Below are 12100 nucleotides of genomic sequence, written 5' to 3' on the forward strand. Positions count from 1 at the left end.
CAAATTACAGCCTATTCCTTATATAGTGCACTGCGTTTATGGTAAAAAGTAGTGCACTACAAAGGGAAGAGGGTGCCATTTGGAATGCAGACAGGGATGATATGACATTCATTTTCCAGCTTCTCGGACAAATGGCGCTATGGCCACAATGTTATTCATAGCCTGCCCAGTTTGAGGAGATTGACGCTGTGGAGGAGATCTTGAGATAATGCAAAGACAGGCTGAAGGTAATGGAGAAAGACAGAGAGGGAGGGAAGGAGGAGAGGAGGAGATGGATAGAGGGAGAAAACAAGGGAGGGAAGAGATGGAGATAGTGAGAGATGAAGGGGAGTGATAGTGATGGCAGTAGGAAGCGCAAGGAGGAAGATAAAGTGTGTCCTCAAACACCTGCTTTCTGCCCGACCTTAGGGTCCCATAATATTACACAGAGTAGACGTTAGAAAACCTTGCTGACTGTGGTGATAGCAGCACATTTCAAATAAATGGTAATGCCCTTCTCTGTCAGGCATGGAGACAAGAGGATGAATGAAAATAAGCAACAGGTTAGCTCCAACAGAACCACTGTCACAGCCTCTGTGTTAATCCTATGTCACCATGCTGTCTGAATGGATTGATAAGACAGTAGTTATGTAGCCTGCTGTATGACAGCACTTGGTTAGATCTGGATGCCACAAATATTCATTTGAAATAATTGGTGGAAATTCTGTGGCTATTGAATTTGTCTGGCTCTAGAGATGACAATGCTGTGATATGCACTTGCTGAAACTAACTATGGAACATCAGATATTTCCTCAGTTTAACCATAATAATAGGTCTCCATTGAAAAGGCACAGGGGGAAATCAAGAGCTGTTGGTGTAGGGGTCTTGCCAGTCTAGGTGGCCAGCAGCCATTTCCTCTTTCTATTAATCATTCATTCTCTTTATATCACACTACAAAGTCCCATAGTCTAACCTCAGGACTGGCAACAGTAAACTGGAAAAGGTCAGATTTAATGATGGTGGCCACGGTTTATCTGGCGCATGCCGTCTATGAAAAGTGCGTGTGTGTGTGCCACTGTGACGCTCATCCCCTAATGGCAGGCTTTGGGAGAGTGGGGAGATGAGGCAAGGAGAAGGGGAGGACACCTGGCGCTCCCAGTCCATGGCTTCAGTATGAATAAACATACTTAGCTTCGGAAAAGCTCTCCAGCATTCCATTAATAATGCATTCCTGACCACCCATTCCCAGTGAATTTATGTGGAATACTGGAGAGGGGACGTGCCAGTGGGGTGCCACTATTGCACTAACAGCCTTTCACTATGTATCTCTCTTCTTCAGACTCCCTGTCATTCTCTCTGTCTCTTACTAGTGGTGCATCAGTTCATGTAGTCCACAATTTTGAATCTGATTCACAAGTTTAAGGACCAGACATGAAATGGGTTTAGAATATTTTTTAATTAAGGAAATGGAATGGATGTGAGGTTAGGATTCAGTGTGGAAATGAGAATAGACCGAATGAAGCCAAGGGATGCAGATGAAGGATCCGGAGGGGTTGATTCTGTAGGGTTTGGCTTGGAGTCTCAGGTAGACATCAACACCAGGCCATGGTAGTTAGGCTGCTGTGGTGAAGGCAATTCCCCCCCCAGAAGAACCCTGAAGAAACCTAAATAAAATGAGACCGAAGGTGGCACCAGGGAGGAGGAGTGATATGACACAAAACCAAGGACAAATGACTGTTTAGCCAGGTTTAAGTAGGATGGTAGTGTTGATTGAGGAGAGTGAGAACAGGTGTTGAGGCTGATTAGCAGTTAGTAGCAGCTGGAGCTTGTTTAAGGAGTTACGGTCAAGGCAACTAGTTAAGTGTTGCAAACAGTAGTTGAGGCTGATTGGCAATGATTAGCAGCTGGTGCTTGTTGAGCTGCGTTCAAGGCAGCTTGATTTGATTTGATTTATATGACGACAGCTAGTCTAAGTGTTACATTCAAGTATGGTCCTTTCTCATGAATTTTTGTTAATTCTTAACACCATTATGGACTCAAACATTAAGAGAGTTTCTGCTGCTCACCTCTCTCTTCTCCTCCCTTTCTCCCTCTCAGACCTGGGCTAAAGCCAGGTACAGGCGGGGGTTAAACTGTGACAGTCAGTGTAGCACAATTTATACACTCTGCCAGATTGACAGTGAGATTTCACACCTCGTACCCGGCAGACACCACAGGGAGCTATGGGAAAGGAAGTATGTGTACCCACTCAGCGCTCCTCCTGCAGGACACAAATCACAACCGTGCCACACTGATTGCTCTCCCCAGTAGTGTCAGGGCACAGCAGTTTCGTTTCCAACTATCACGTTTTAAACTCAGTGTTCGCTTTCAGTCGGTCACTCAGTATAATATAATATGGGGAGGCAACGACCAATCCTATTCACCAGAACCAAACTGAAATCACATCAAACAGGGCATAATACAGGGGCTCACATCCATTTCCTCAATTCTTCACTCTTCAGCCCGCCTGAAGGAAGAACGTGTCAAACAATTTGCAAACGTTTCAAGCACACAAAGGCTACGAGAACCGGCTCTGACTTAGGTGTCTGTTAGTGGGGAGAGAGTACTCGTCCCCCTAGATGTTGCGGCTTTTGGGTCTTGGAATCGCTCTATTGCTCTGCTTGTGCAGTTAATGCTTCCTTGCTCAGGTAGGATTTGTGTTAGCTAAAAAAAGCCACTATTTTCTGCTTTGCTTGTGTAGCCAGTGCTTCCTTTTTGAGTAAGATGTCCAGTGGTAAGAGTAAGTTCAAAAAGGCTAACCAGCCAAGTTTTAACCTCCGACCATTCCCTAGGGCATGTGGTTTCACAATGAAAATTAAAGACTGACGAGTGCTGTCCTGTTGCCTGTGGTGGAAACGCTCAGGAGACCTGGGCTGGGTTCAACTTCCATTGGGAGTCGGGCTGACTTTGTGAGGAAGATTGGTGGTCGGAATTGAGGCTCATTCCGGGGATGATATACTAACCCTGATTGACTCTGGAGGTCTTTCAAAGTGTGAATTGGATGACATCAGTCCGGAGAAGCCTGAAACCCCAGCTTTGGATTCGACGGGGAGAGTGAACTTGTGTTGAATCCTTTGATGGCATTTTTTTGATGGCTCCCCAGCAGTGGAGTTCCTCTAGGTTTGGAGGAAGGTATTTACCTACTGTTCCTGCAGAGGTGCTTCCAAATAAACAATGTCGGTTCTCGGGATTCCTGAGAGGGTCCGGCAGATGTATTTGGATGAGCCAGTTTTGCCAACAAGGTTATTTGGCTCGGGGCCCTCCTCCCCAACAATTTACTGTGGCAACAGTGCTCCCAAGTGGCTCGGTCAATTGGGGCAAGTTACTGGTTGTCAAGGTCCCTGAACCCCGTGTGGCGCGGGTATCAGAGCGCACAGTTTCTTCCCCATGTTCAGACACATGGTTGTCAAGAGTGGTGGATATGAAAACAATTGACCTAGATAGTTTGTGTGTATGTATTGTTATGTAGGCTACGTGTACCTTTTCTAAAAATAAATATTGATGTAGTTCTGTCCGTGAGCTGTTCTTGTCTATAAAATGTTATGTTTTGTGTGGACCCCAGGAAGAGTAGCTGCTGCTTTTGCAACAGCTATTGTGGATCCTAATAAAATACAAAAAAAATACGAAAAAAGCATGACAAATAAATATATATATCCAGTCTTCAGGGTGGCGCTCTGCCCCTTCAGGAAATAATGTATGGGAGTCTGGTAGCATGCTCAGTCCAGTGGCAGGCATGTACAGTTTCACCGTGGGTGATGAGGACAGTGATGAGGTGGTCCGGGTGGTCCCCGTGTCAGAAGTACATAGTGGTTGGTACAACTGGTACTTCTTAGCTCCCAAGAGCGATGGCACGTTGCATGCCATCCTGGACACCTCAAGTTTGCTCACAGTTCTTCGGCTATTGCAGTCGGTGCGTCTCTGCGATTGGTTCACGTCCACATGATACAATATACTTTATTGTCCATTTACATGGAAATTCATTCTGTGACATCAGCATACAAATACACAAACACAACACAATATATTACATGCAGTACAGAAAACTGGAAAGTTGGTACACAAGTCACACATTTACATTCTCACATATTCAAAGTCTCTGAGGCCTACTGTTCAACCGTGCCTTGGGCACTATGTCCCACTGTTCAGAAGCCCGATGGCTGATGGAATGAAACGTTCCCTGCTCCTATTCTTACTGAACTGTGAAACCCTTAATCTCCTTCTGAAGAGCAGCAGCTCAAAACATTGGGCAAGATTGTGTGTGGGGTTCTCTATGATGCATTTGGCCTTGTCCCATGCCCGTTTATTATGCAGGCCCTGAAGCCCCATGCACTGCAGCCCGCAGAGCTTGGACCCCAGGTTCACAGTCCGCCTGAGGATACCCTTGTTAGCCACTGACAGCCCACCAAATCAGACCAGGAAACAGAAAGTCAGCACACTCTATATGGCAGGTGTAGTACTTGGAGAGAATCCGGGTGTTGGCATTCAGTTGTTGCAGTCTGCGCAGTAGGTACAGTCATAGTTGCCATTTTTTATTGATATTCTGAGAGTTGGCATTAAAAGAGAGTGTGCTGTCCATGATGGTTCCCAGGTGCTTAAAATCTAACGTTATGGCAATACCTACTGTTCCCTGAACGAGAGAAATTAGGTACAACATATTATGGTGAGTCGCACTCTCGTGACTTCGGTTGAAGGATCTACCATTACGCCTGACAAGGCTAATATAATCCGCTCCTCCCTGGAAGGCCTGCCTTGGAAGATAATACGTTGAGGTCACCAACACATTTATTCGAGGCCAAAGCCATGAGCAGGGAGGTTTTGTAGGAGAGGATCTTCAGTTTATCCAAAACCAGCGGCAAGTCCCATGTGGACTCAAATAGGTTTAAGACGACGTACAACTTTCAGGAACCGAACCACCAGGAGTAAGCCCCCAGTGAGGCTTCGTCAATTCCCAGATGACGCACTGAGATAGCGGCCATACACACTTTTAAAAGGGGAAAATGCTTGAAAAGCTCCTGTAAGAACATAGGGATGTCCCTCACAGAGCACTGAAAAGGAACAAGTATTTTATCACCAGAACTCAAATGCTTTCCATTTACAAGCATACAGCCCTCTTGTGGACTGAATGGTAGCAATAACATTCGGAGGTAAACCTCAAGCCATCGGATCAGCCTTCTTAGGGGCCAGGCCCATAGGAACCAATTCTCCGGCCTCGCTTGCCAAACCTGCCCAAGAGCCTGGGACAACAGGTCCCCGTGCAAAGGGAGTTACAAACCAAGGCTGCCTGGGCCAACAGGGAAGCCACAAGAATCAATGGTAAGTCATCCCGAAAAAATCCTCTCCAAGGTGGATTGAACCAGAACCACTGGCGGAAACGCGTAGAGGGTCCGAGGCCACTGGAGCACCAGAGCGTCCGTTCCCGATGGGGCACTTGGGTTCCTCATCGAGAAAAATAGACGACACTACATGTTTTCTTGCAATGCATAAAGATCTACGTCGGCCCTGCCAAAAATATCCCATAGCTGGGAGACCACCAAGGGGCGAAAGCAAGTGCACACTGCTCTCCAGTAATAGGGAGCGAGCCATGGTTAGGATGGATAGAGACAGACTCTCTCTCCATCTGTTGATGCATGCCACCACTGACATATTATCGTTCTGACCAGCACAAGCCGGCCCGACAAAAACATGAGGAAGTGCCTGAACGCCAGATACACCGTTAGGAGCTCTGGGTAATTGACATGCAGTACGCTCTGCACCAGTGTCTATTCCCTCCCAAATCGAGTTGCTGTCGTACAGCGCACCCCACCCTCGCTGGAAGGCATGCATTAACAACAGCCCCACAGGAACATTTACATTTACATTTAAGTCATTTAGCAGACGCTCTTATCCAGAGCGACTTACAAATTGGTGCATTCACCTTATAAAAGAAGGAACGACTTCCATCACAGGAACCATCATCCCCAGTAGGCGTAGGCACTGGCAAAAACGCACTGTGTGACCCAGACAAAATTTAACTAAGCAGAGCCGGAACCCGGATACCCTACGTAGAAACTTGTGATGCGTGAGTGAGTCTAGCTCGAGACCTAGAAATGGAAAGTGCTGCGATGTAGTAAGACAGGTCTTTTTCTGGTTTCTTATGGAATTTAGAGACTGAATTTGGGTCCGTAGCATGGATGTGTGTAACACTGCTTGCCTTCTAGACTCCATGGGCAGCCACCGCATACCCCACTCCCAGGCAGACAAGACATTTCCTCCATCCACCCAATCCATCTCTGCTTCCTGCATCTTGGAAAGTCGCCATCGGTAATTCCAAGCTTCCTCAAGACGCTACACATCTTTCCAGGGAGTTTGCATGCAGTACATGGAAATGCGCACATGGACTGGTTCGAGCGAAGCCCCTCGAGCTTGCTCCAAGCCGAGACAGACTACACATACAGTAGATCATGAGTATCTTTCCAAGAAATACTATAACCATATTTATTTATTTCACCTTTATTTAACAAGTTCTCATTTACAATTGCGACCTGGCAAATGGCTGGGGGCATGATCTCTACCTGAACCCGGATTAGCCATCATTATTTTGGTCATCTTCATAGCCATCGTACCTCATTGCACCGTTAAATTGAAGAATAACTGATTGTTTGTACACAATGTACACAATGTACAGCACACTCTCCCACTATGGGAAAGCTTAGTTGGTGCAATGTAAAACAGTCTTGTTTTACAATTGTTTGTTTTAGTAGTGTGAATCATTCCTGTTCATACCTAGGTGATGAATGGAATAACTGAAGGAATGAATCTGAGCCTCATGCTAATAACCTCTGGAAGGCGGTGCTTCCAGCGAGGTGCGGATTTCATTGGCCTTGTCAGGCGTGATTGTAGATCCTTCAACCGAAGTCACGAGTGTGTGACTCCCCATAATATCTCGTACTGAAGTTGACTGACTGAAAGGTAACTCCCCACTCTAGTGTACCTCTCACCACCCAGGACTAGGTGGCTCACTGGGTCTGCCTTCCTCTGGAATTCAATGAGCATTATACATTTTTGTTGACGTTGAGTGTGAGGTAGTTGTTATTGCACCAGTCATGAACCCTGTTTACTTCTGCTTGGAAATGCAGTGTGTCATCTGAGAGGTTGACAAGGGCAGTGTCATCTGCATATTTCACTGCTAAGCAGTCTCTGTTGGAACCTCTCAGGTCATTGGTGTATATGGAGAATAGCACTGGAGAGATGACAATTCCTTGGGGGGAACCGGTAGATGTACACAGAGGAAGGGTGCAGGAAGTCTAGCACTCACAAGGTAATGCTGGGGTCCATCTGTACTGTAGGTGGGAGAGTTTGTCACAGAGAATGTGAGGCTGCATGCAGCTAAAAGCAGAGGAGAAGTCCAGGGAAAGGATGCACACATAGGAGTGAGGCCTCTCCAGGTGTCAGGGCACTGTGCAACACCATCAGGACTGCATCCTCCACTGATCTGTTCTTCATGTATGCAAACTACGTTGGATCAAAGGCTCCATTCACATGAGACCTGAGACATGTGAGTATCAAGTGCTCAAGGCACTTCACAATGACTTCCGTTAACGTCAATGGACTATGGTCATTCAGCTCCGATGGATTGTTCTTCATTGGAACTGATTGCATCTTCTTCTTGACTTGCCCGGTGAGGGTTGCCAGACCCTGCCAGGCCTGCCTGCAATTCTCTGTGTGGAACATGGTTTCCACTTTATTTTTGTAGTTGTCCTTAGCCTGGGCTATTTGTTGTTTTACTGTCCTCTGCAGTGTTTTCACTTCCTATTGGTTGCCAGTAGAAAAGGCTGTCTGTTTCATCTTAATTGTCTGTTTAAGCTCTGCAGTAATCCAAGGCTCATTATTTGGATAGCATTTCACCATCTTTGTGGGGACTAACATGCCCTCACGGACATAGATATTACGCAGTCACCCATGATACTGACTCCTGAAGGGTATTGTCCATTATAAAAATGTTCCAGTTTGTACAGGAAAAACAGCCTCATAAGCTTTCTATAGCTTCCTCTGACCATATCTGGACTGCCCTTTCCTTAATATTTTCCTGTTTGTATGTTGGCAGTAATTGAATTATATAGTGGTCGGATGTGCTCACTTGTGGCTTCTGCAGTGACTTATATGCCCCTTTAATATTACCATAACACAAATCCAATGTATTATCTCCCCTTGTGCTACAAGTAACATATTGTTCATAGTTTTGCAGGACAATATAAAGTGAGCAGGGGTTCAAATCACTGAGTATGATTTTGGGTGCATCAGGGGACATGTCTTCCAGCGTGCTGACACATTGGCAGATGGTTTGAACAGCAGTTATAGTATCTGCTGTGGTTGGTACATAAACAGCTGTGATAAACACTTGTCCAAATTCCCTTGGGAGATAGAAAGGGTGCAGTGAGAAGCATAAATAGTTCAACATCTTTTGTGCAGACAGTGCTCTTCATGTTAATGGAAGAGCTGATCAATTTTGTGCCTTAATGATTGATGGTGGGGGATTGTTCTTACGATTTTTAAGTTTCCTTCACAATCCTCCTCTCTTGTCTCCTTTCCTTAGTCCTCCTTTTTGCCATTTCCATTGTATATTCCATGTTGTATTAATCTCCGGCGGCAATGCGCTTATGTCATAGTTATTTCCGCCGGTGCATGATGATTTGATCTCAACAAGTTTGTCTCTGTTGTACCTGACACTCCATCCATGTATTCCACCTGTGTCTCCAAACTTGCAGTGGACCAAAGCAAGCCGATTCAGGCTTGCGATCAAAACAAAAGCCAATTGTAAATCCATCTTATGTGCCCTTAGTTCATCTCACTATTCCATGTTTTCTAACATTTAGACAAGCGCTGTAGCTTAAATAAAAAACAAAAAACAAACACAGCTGTCTGTCACGGTTTGCCAATTGAGCAGCGCCCCCTTTTCATAGATCTGAAGAATACATATTTTCATATGCTTAACATCCTCCCCATCTCCATATTGCCCTGTACCTTTTTTATGGTGGTGGAGGCGTCTTTGGTACCGGTGCGGTGCCAGGGGATCAGAGTACTGGCCAATCTGGACGATTGGCTGGTCGTAGAGGAGTCAAGGGAACAGGTGGAGCTCCACACTGCCACGCTGGTTTCCCATATTCAGTCTCTGGCTCAGCGCATTCAGTTTGTGGGTCTCATTCTGGATCGGTTCTGAATCATGCGTTTTTGTCCCAACAGAGGACGAATTGAGGAAATGGATGCGAGCTTCCGAGGTTGGGCTCGTCATCCATTGACCCGTTGGGCATGATTTCAGTTTGCTTCAGGTGAATAGGATTGGTCGTTGACTTTCCATATTATGTTATACCTCATTCCCTCCTTTAGGGAACAGTAGTTATATTCATAACTGTACATTTTCTAAAGCTGCAAATTAAATCCATCGAGTTAAAACAAAACAAGAAAGTTGATGTGCAACAATAATTCACAAACAGGTACAATACACCTAAAACATTTGATTTTAGTTTCTGTCATGACTATTTAAGGATAAAAATTAATGACAATTAATCTGGATGGTTGTACAGTCGTCTCAAATAAAACTGTGAAGGACCTCAGCGTTACTCTGGACCCTGATCTCTCTTTTGAAGAACATATCAAGACTGTTTCAAGGACAGCTTTTTTCCATCTACGTAACATTGCAAAAATCAGAAACTTTCTGTCCAAAAATGACGCAGAAAAATTAATCCATGCCTTTGTTACTTCTAGGTTGGACTACTGCAATGCTCTACTTTCCGGCTACCCGGATAAAGCACTAAATAAACTTCAGTTAGTGCTAAATACTGCTACTAGAATCCTGACTAGAACCAAAAAAATGTATCATATTACTCCAGTGCTAGCCTCCCTACACTGGCTTCCTGTTAAGGCAAGGGCTGATTTCAAGGTTTTACTGCTAACCTACAAAGCATTACATGGGCTTGCTCCTACCTATCTTTCTGATTTGGTCCTGCCGTACATACCTACACGTACGCTACGGTCACAAGACGCGGGCCTCCTAATTGATCCTAGAATTTCTAAACAAACAGCTGGAGGCAGGGCTTTCTCCTATAGAGCTCCATTTTTATGGAATAGTCTGCCTACCCATGTGAGAGACGCAGACTCAGTCTCAACCTTTAAGTCTTTACTGAAGACACATCTCTTCAGTAGGTCCTATGATTAAGTGTAGTCTGGCCCAGGGGTGTGAAAGTGAACGGAAAGGCTGGAGCAACGAACCGCCCTTGCTGTCTCTGCCTGGCCGGTTTCCCCTCTTTCCACTGGGATTCTCTGCCTCTACCCCTATTACGGGGGCTGAGTCACTGGCTTACTGGTATTCTTCCATGCCGTCCCTGGGAGGGGTGCATCACTTGAGTGGGTTGAGTCACTGACGTGGTCTTCCTGTCTGGGTTGGTGCCCCCCCTTGGACTGTGCCGTGGCGGAGATCTTTGTGGGCTAAACTCGGCCTTGTCCCGGGATGGTATGTTGGTGGTTGGAGATATCCCTCCAGTGGTGTGGAGGCTGTGCTTTGGCAAAGTGGGTGGGGTTATATCCTGCCTGTTTGGCCCTGTCCGGGGGTTTCATCGGATGGGGCCACAGTGTCTCCTGACCCCTCCTGTCTCAGCCTCCAGTATTTATGCTGCAGTAGTTTATGTGTCGGGGGGCTAGGGTCAGTCTGTCACATATGGAGTATTTCTCTTGTCTTTTCCAGTGTCCTGTGTGAATTTAAATATGCTCTCTCTAATTCTCTCTTTCTCTTCCTTTCTTTCTCTCTCTCGGAGGACCTGAGCCCTAGGACCATGCCTCAGGACTACCTGGCTTGATGACTCCTTGCTGTCCCCAGTTCACCTGGCCGTGCTGCTGCTCCAGTTCCAACTGTTCTGCCTGCAGCTATGGAACCCTGACCTGTTCACCGGACGTGCTACCTGTCCCAGACCTGTTGTCCCAGACCAGCTGGAACCCTGACCTATTCACCGGACGTGCTACCTGTCCCAGACCTGCTGTTTTCAACTCTCTAGAGACAGCAGGAGCGGTAGAGATACTCTCAAAGATCGGCTATGAAAAAGCCAACTGACACTTACTCTTGTGTTACTGACCTGTTGCACCCTCGACAACTACTATGATTATTATTATTTGACAATGCTGGTCATTTATGAACATTTGAACATCTAGGCCATGTGCTGTTATAATCTCCACCCGGCACAGCCAGAAGAGGACTGGCCACCCCTCATAGCCTGGTTCCTCTCTAGGTTTCTTCCTAGGTTTTGGCCTTTCTAGGGAGTTTTTCCTAGCCACCGTGCTTCTACACCTGCATTGCTTACTGTTTGGGGTTTTAGGCTGGGTTTCTGTACAGCACTTTGAGATATCAGCTGATGTAAGAAGGGCTATATAAATACATGTGATTTGATAAAAATAGATTGGACACAGTCAGAGCTTTCACACTCTCTGGATTTGCATATTGTAAGATAATTGCCACACACGCTGCAACACAGAACACATCACGCACATACACACACACACACACACACACACACACACACACACACACACACACACACACACACACACACACACACACACACACACACACACACACACACACACACACACACACACACACACACACACGAACATGTTGAATGAATGACCTGGCTAGATATGGCTAGGTGAAAAGACTGGGGGGAGCCCACTTGACCTCAATGAGCAGACAAATGGCCACATTAGCACAGAGGGATTAGCACACAGGCTTGTACATACACAAACACATCCCTAATCAGAGCACAGGGATTGAAACTCCCACGGAGCCAGGGTTTTAACACTGAAAACCATTTCCTCCACACTATAGGGTTCTATAGGACCAATTCACTATCAACCTGAGGATATCTCTGAACAGGAAGTATTAACATTAGTTAAGTCACATAAGCATATGAGGCCCAAAGAGACAAGTTTAGCTGTTATAATTATTTGGTGTACATTCAATGCAGTCAGTGAGCAACTGAGCAATGAGTGATTATATGAACTATACAGACTGACATGTGTGCACACACACTCCAGGTGAATAGAAAAAATATTTAAG

General features: G+C 45.8%; 1 protein-coding gene across 3 annotated transcripts in view; it reads right to left on the reverse strand.

Annotated features, from left to right (window-relative positions):
• Window positions 1-12100, reverse strand: part of LOC106567652 (roundabout homolog 3) — a 300880-nt gene that overhangs the window by 272061 nt on the left and 16719 nt on the right. The gene's annotated exons all lie outside the window — the stretch shown is intronic.

The sequence above is a fragment of the Salmo salar genome, chromosome ssa13 (genome assembly GCF_905237065.1).
Source record: "Salmo salar chromosome ssa13, Ssal_v3.1, whole genome shotgun sequence".
Taxonomy (NCBI): domain Eukaryota; kingdom Metazoa; phylum Chordata; class Actinopteri; order Salmoniformes; family Salmonidae; genus Salmo; species Salmo salar.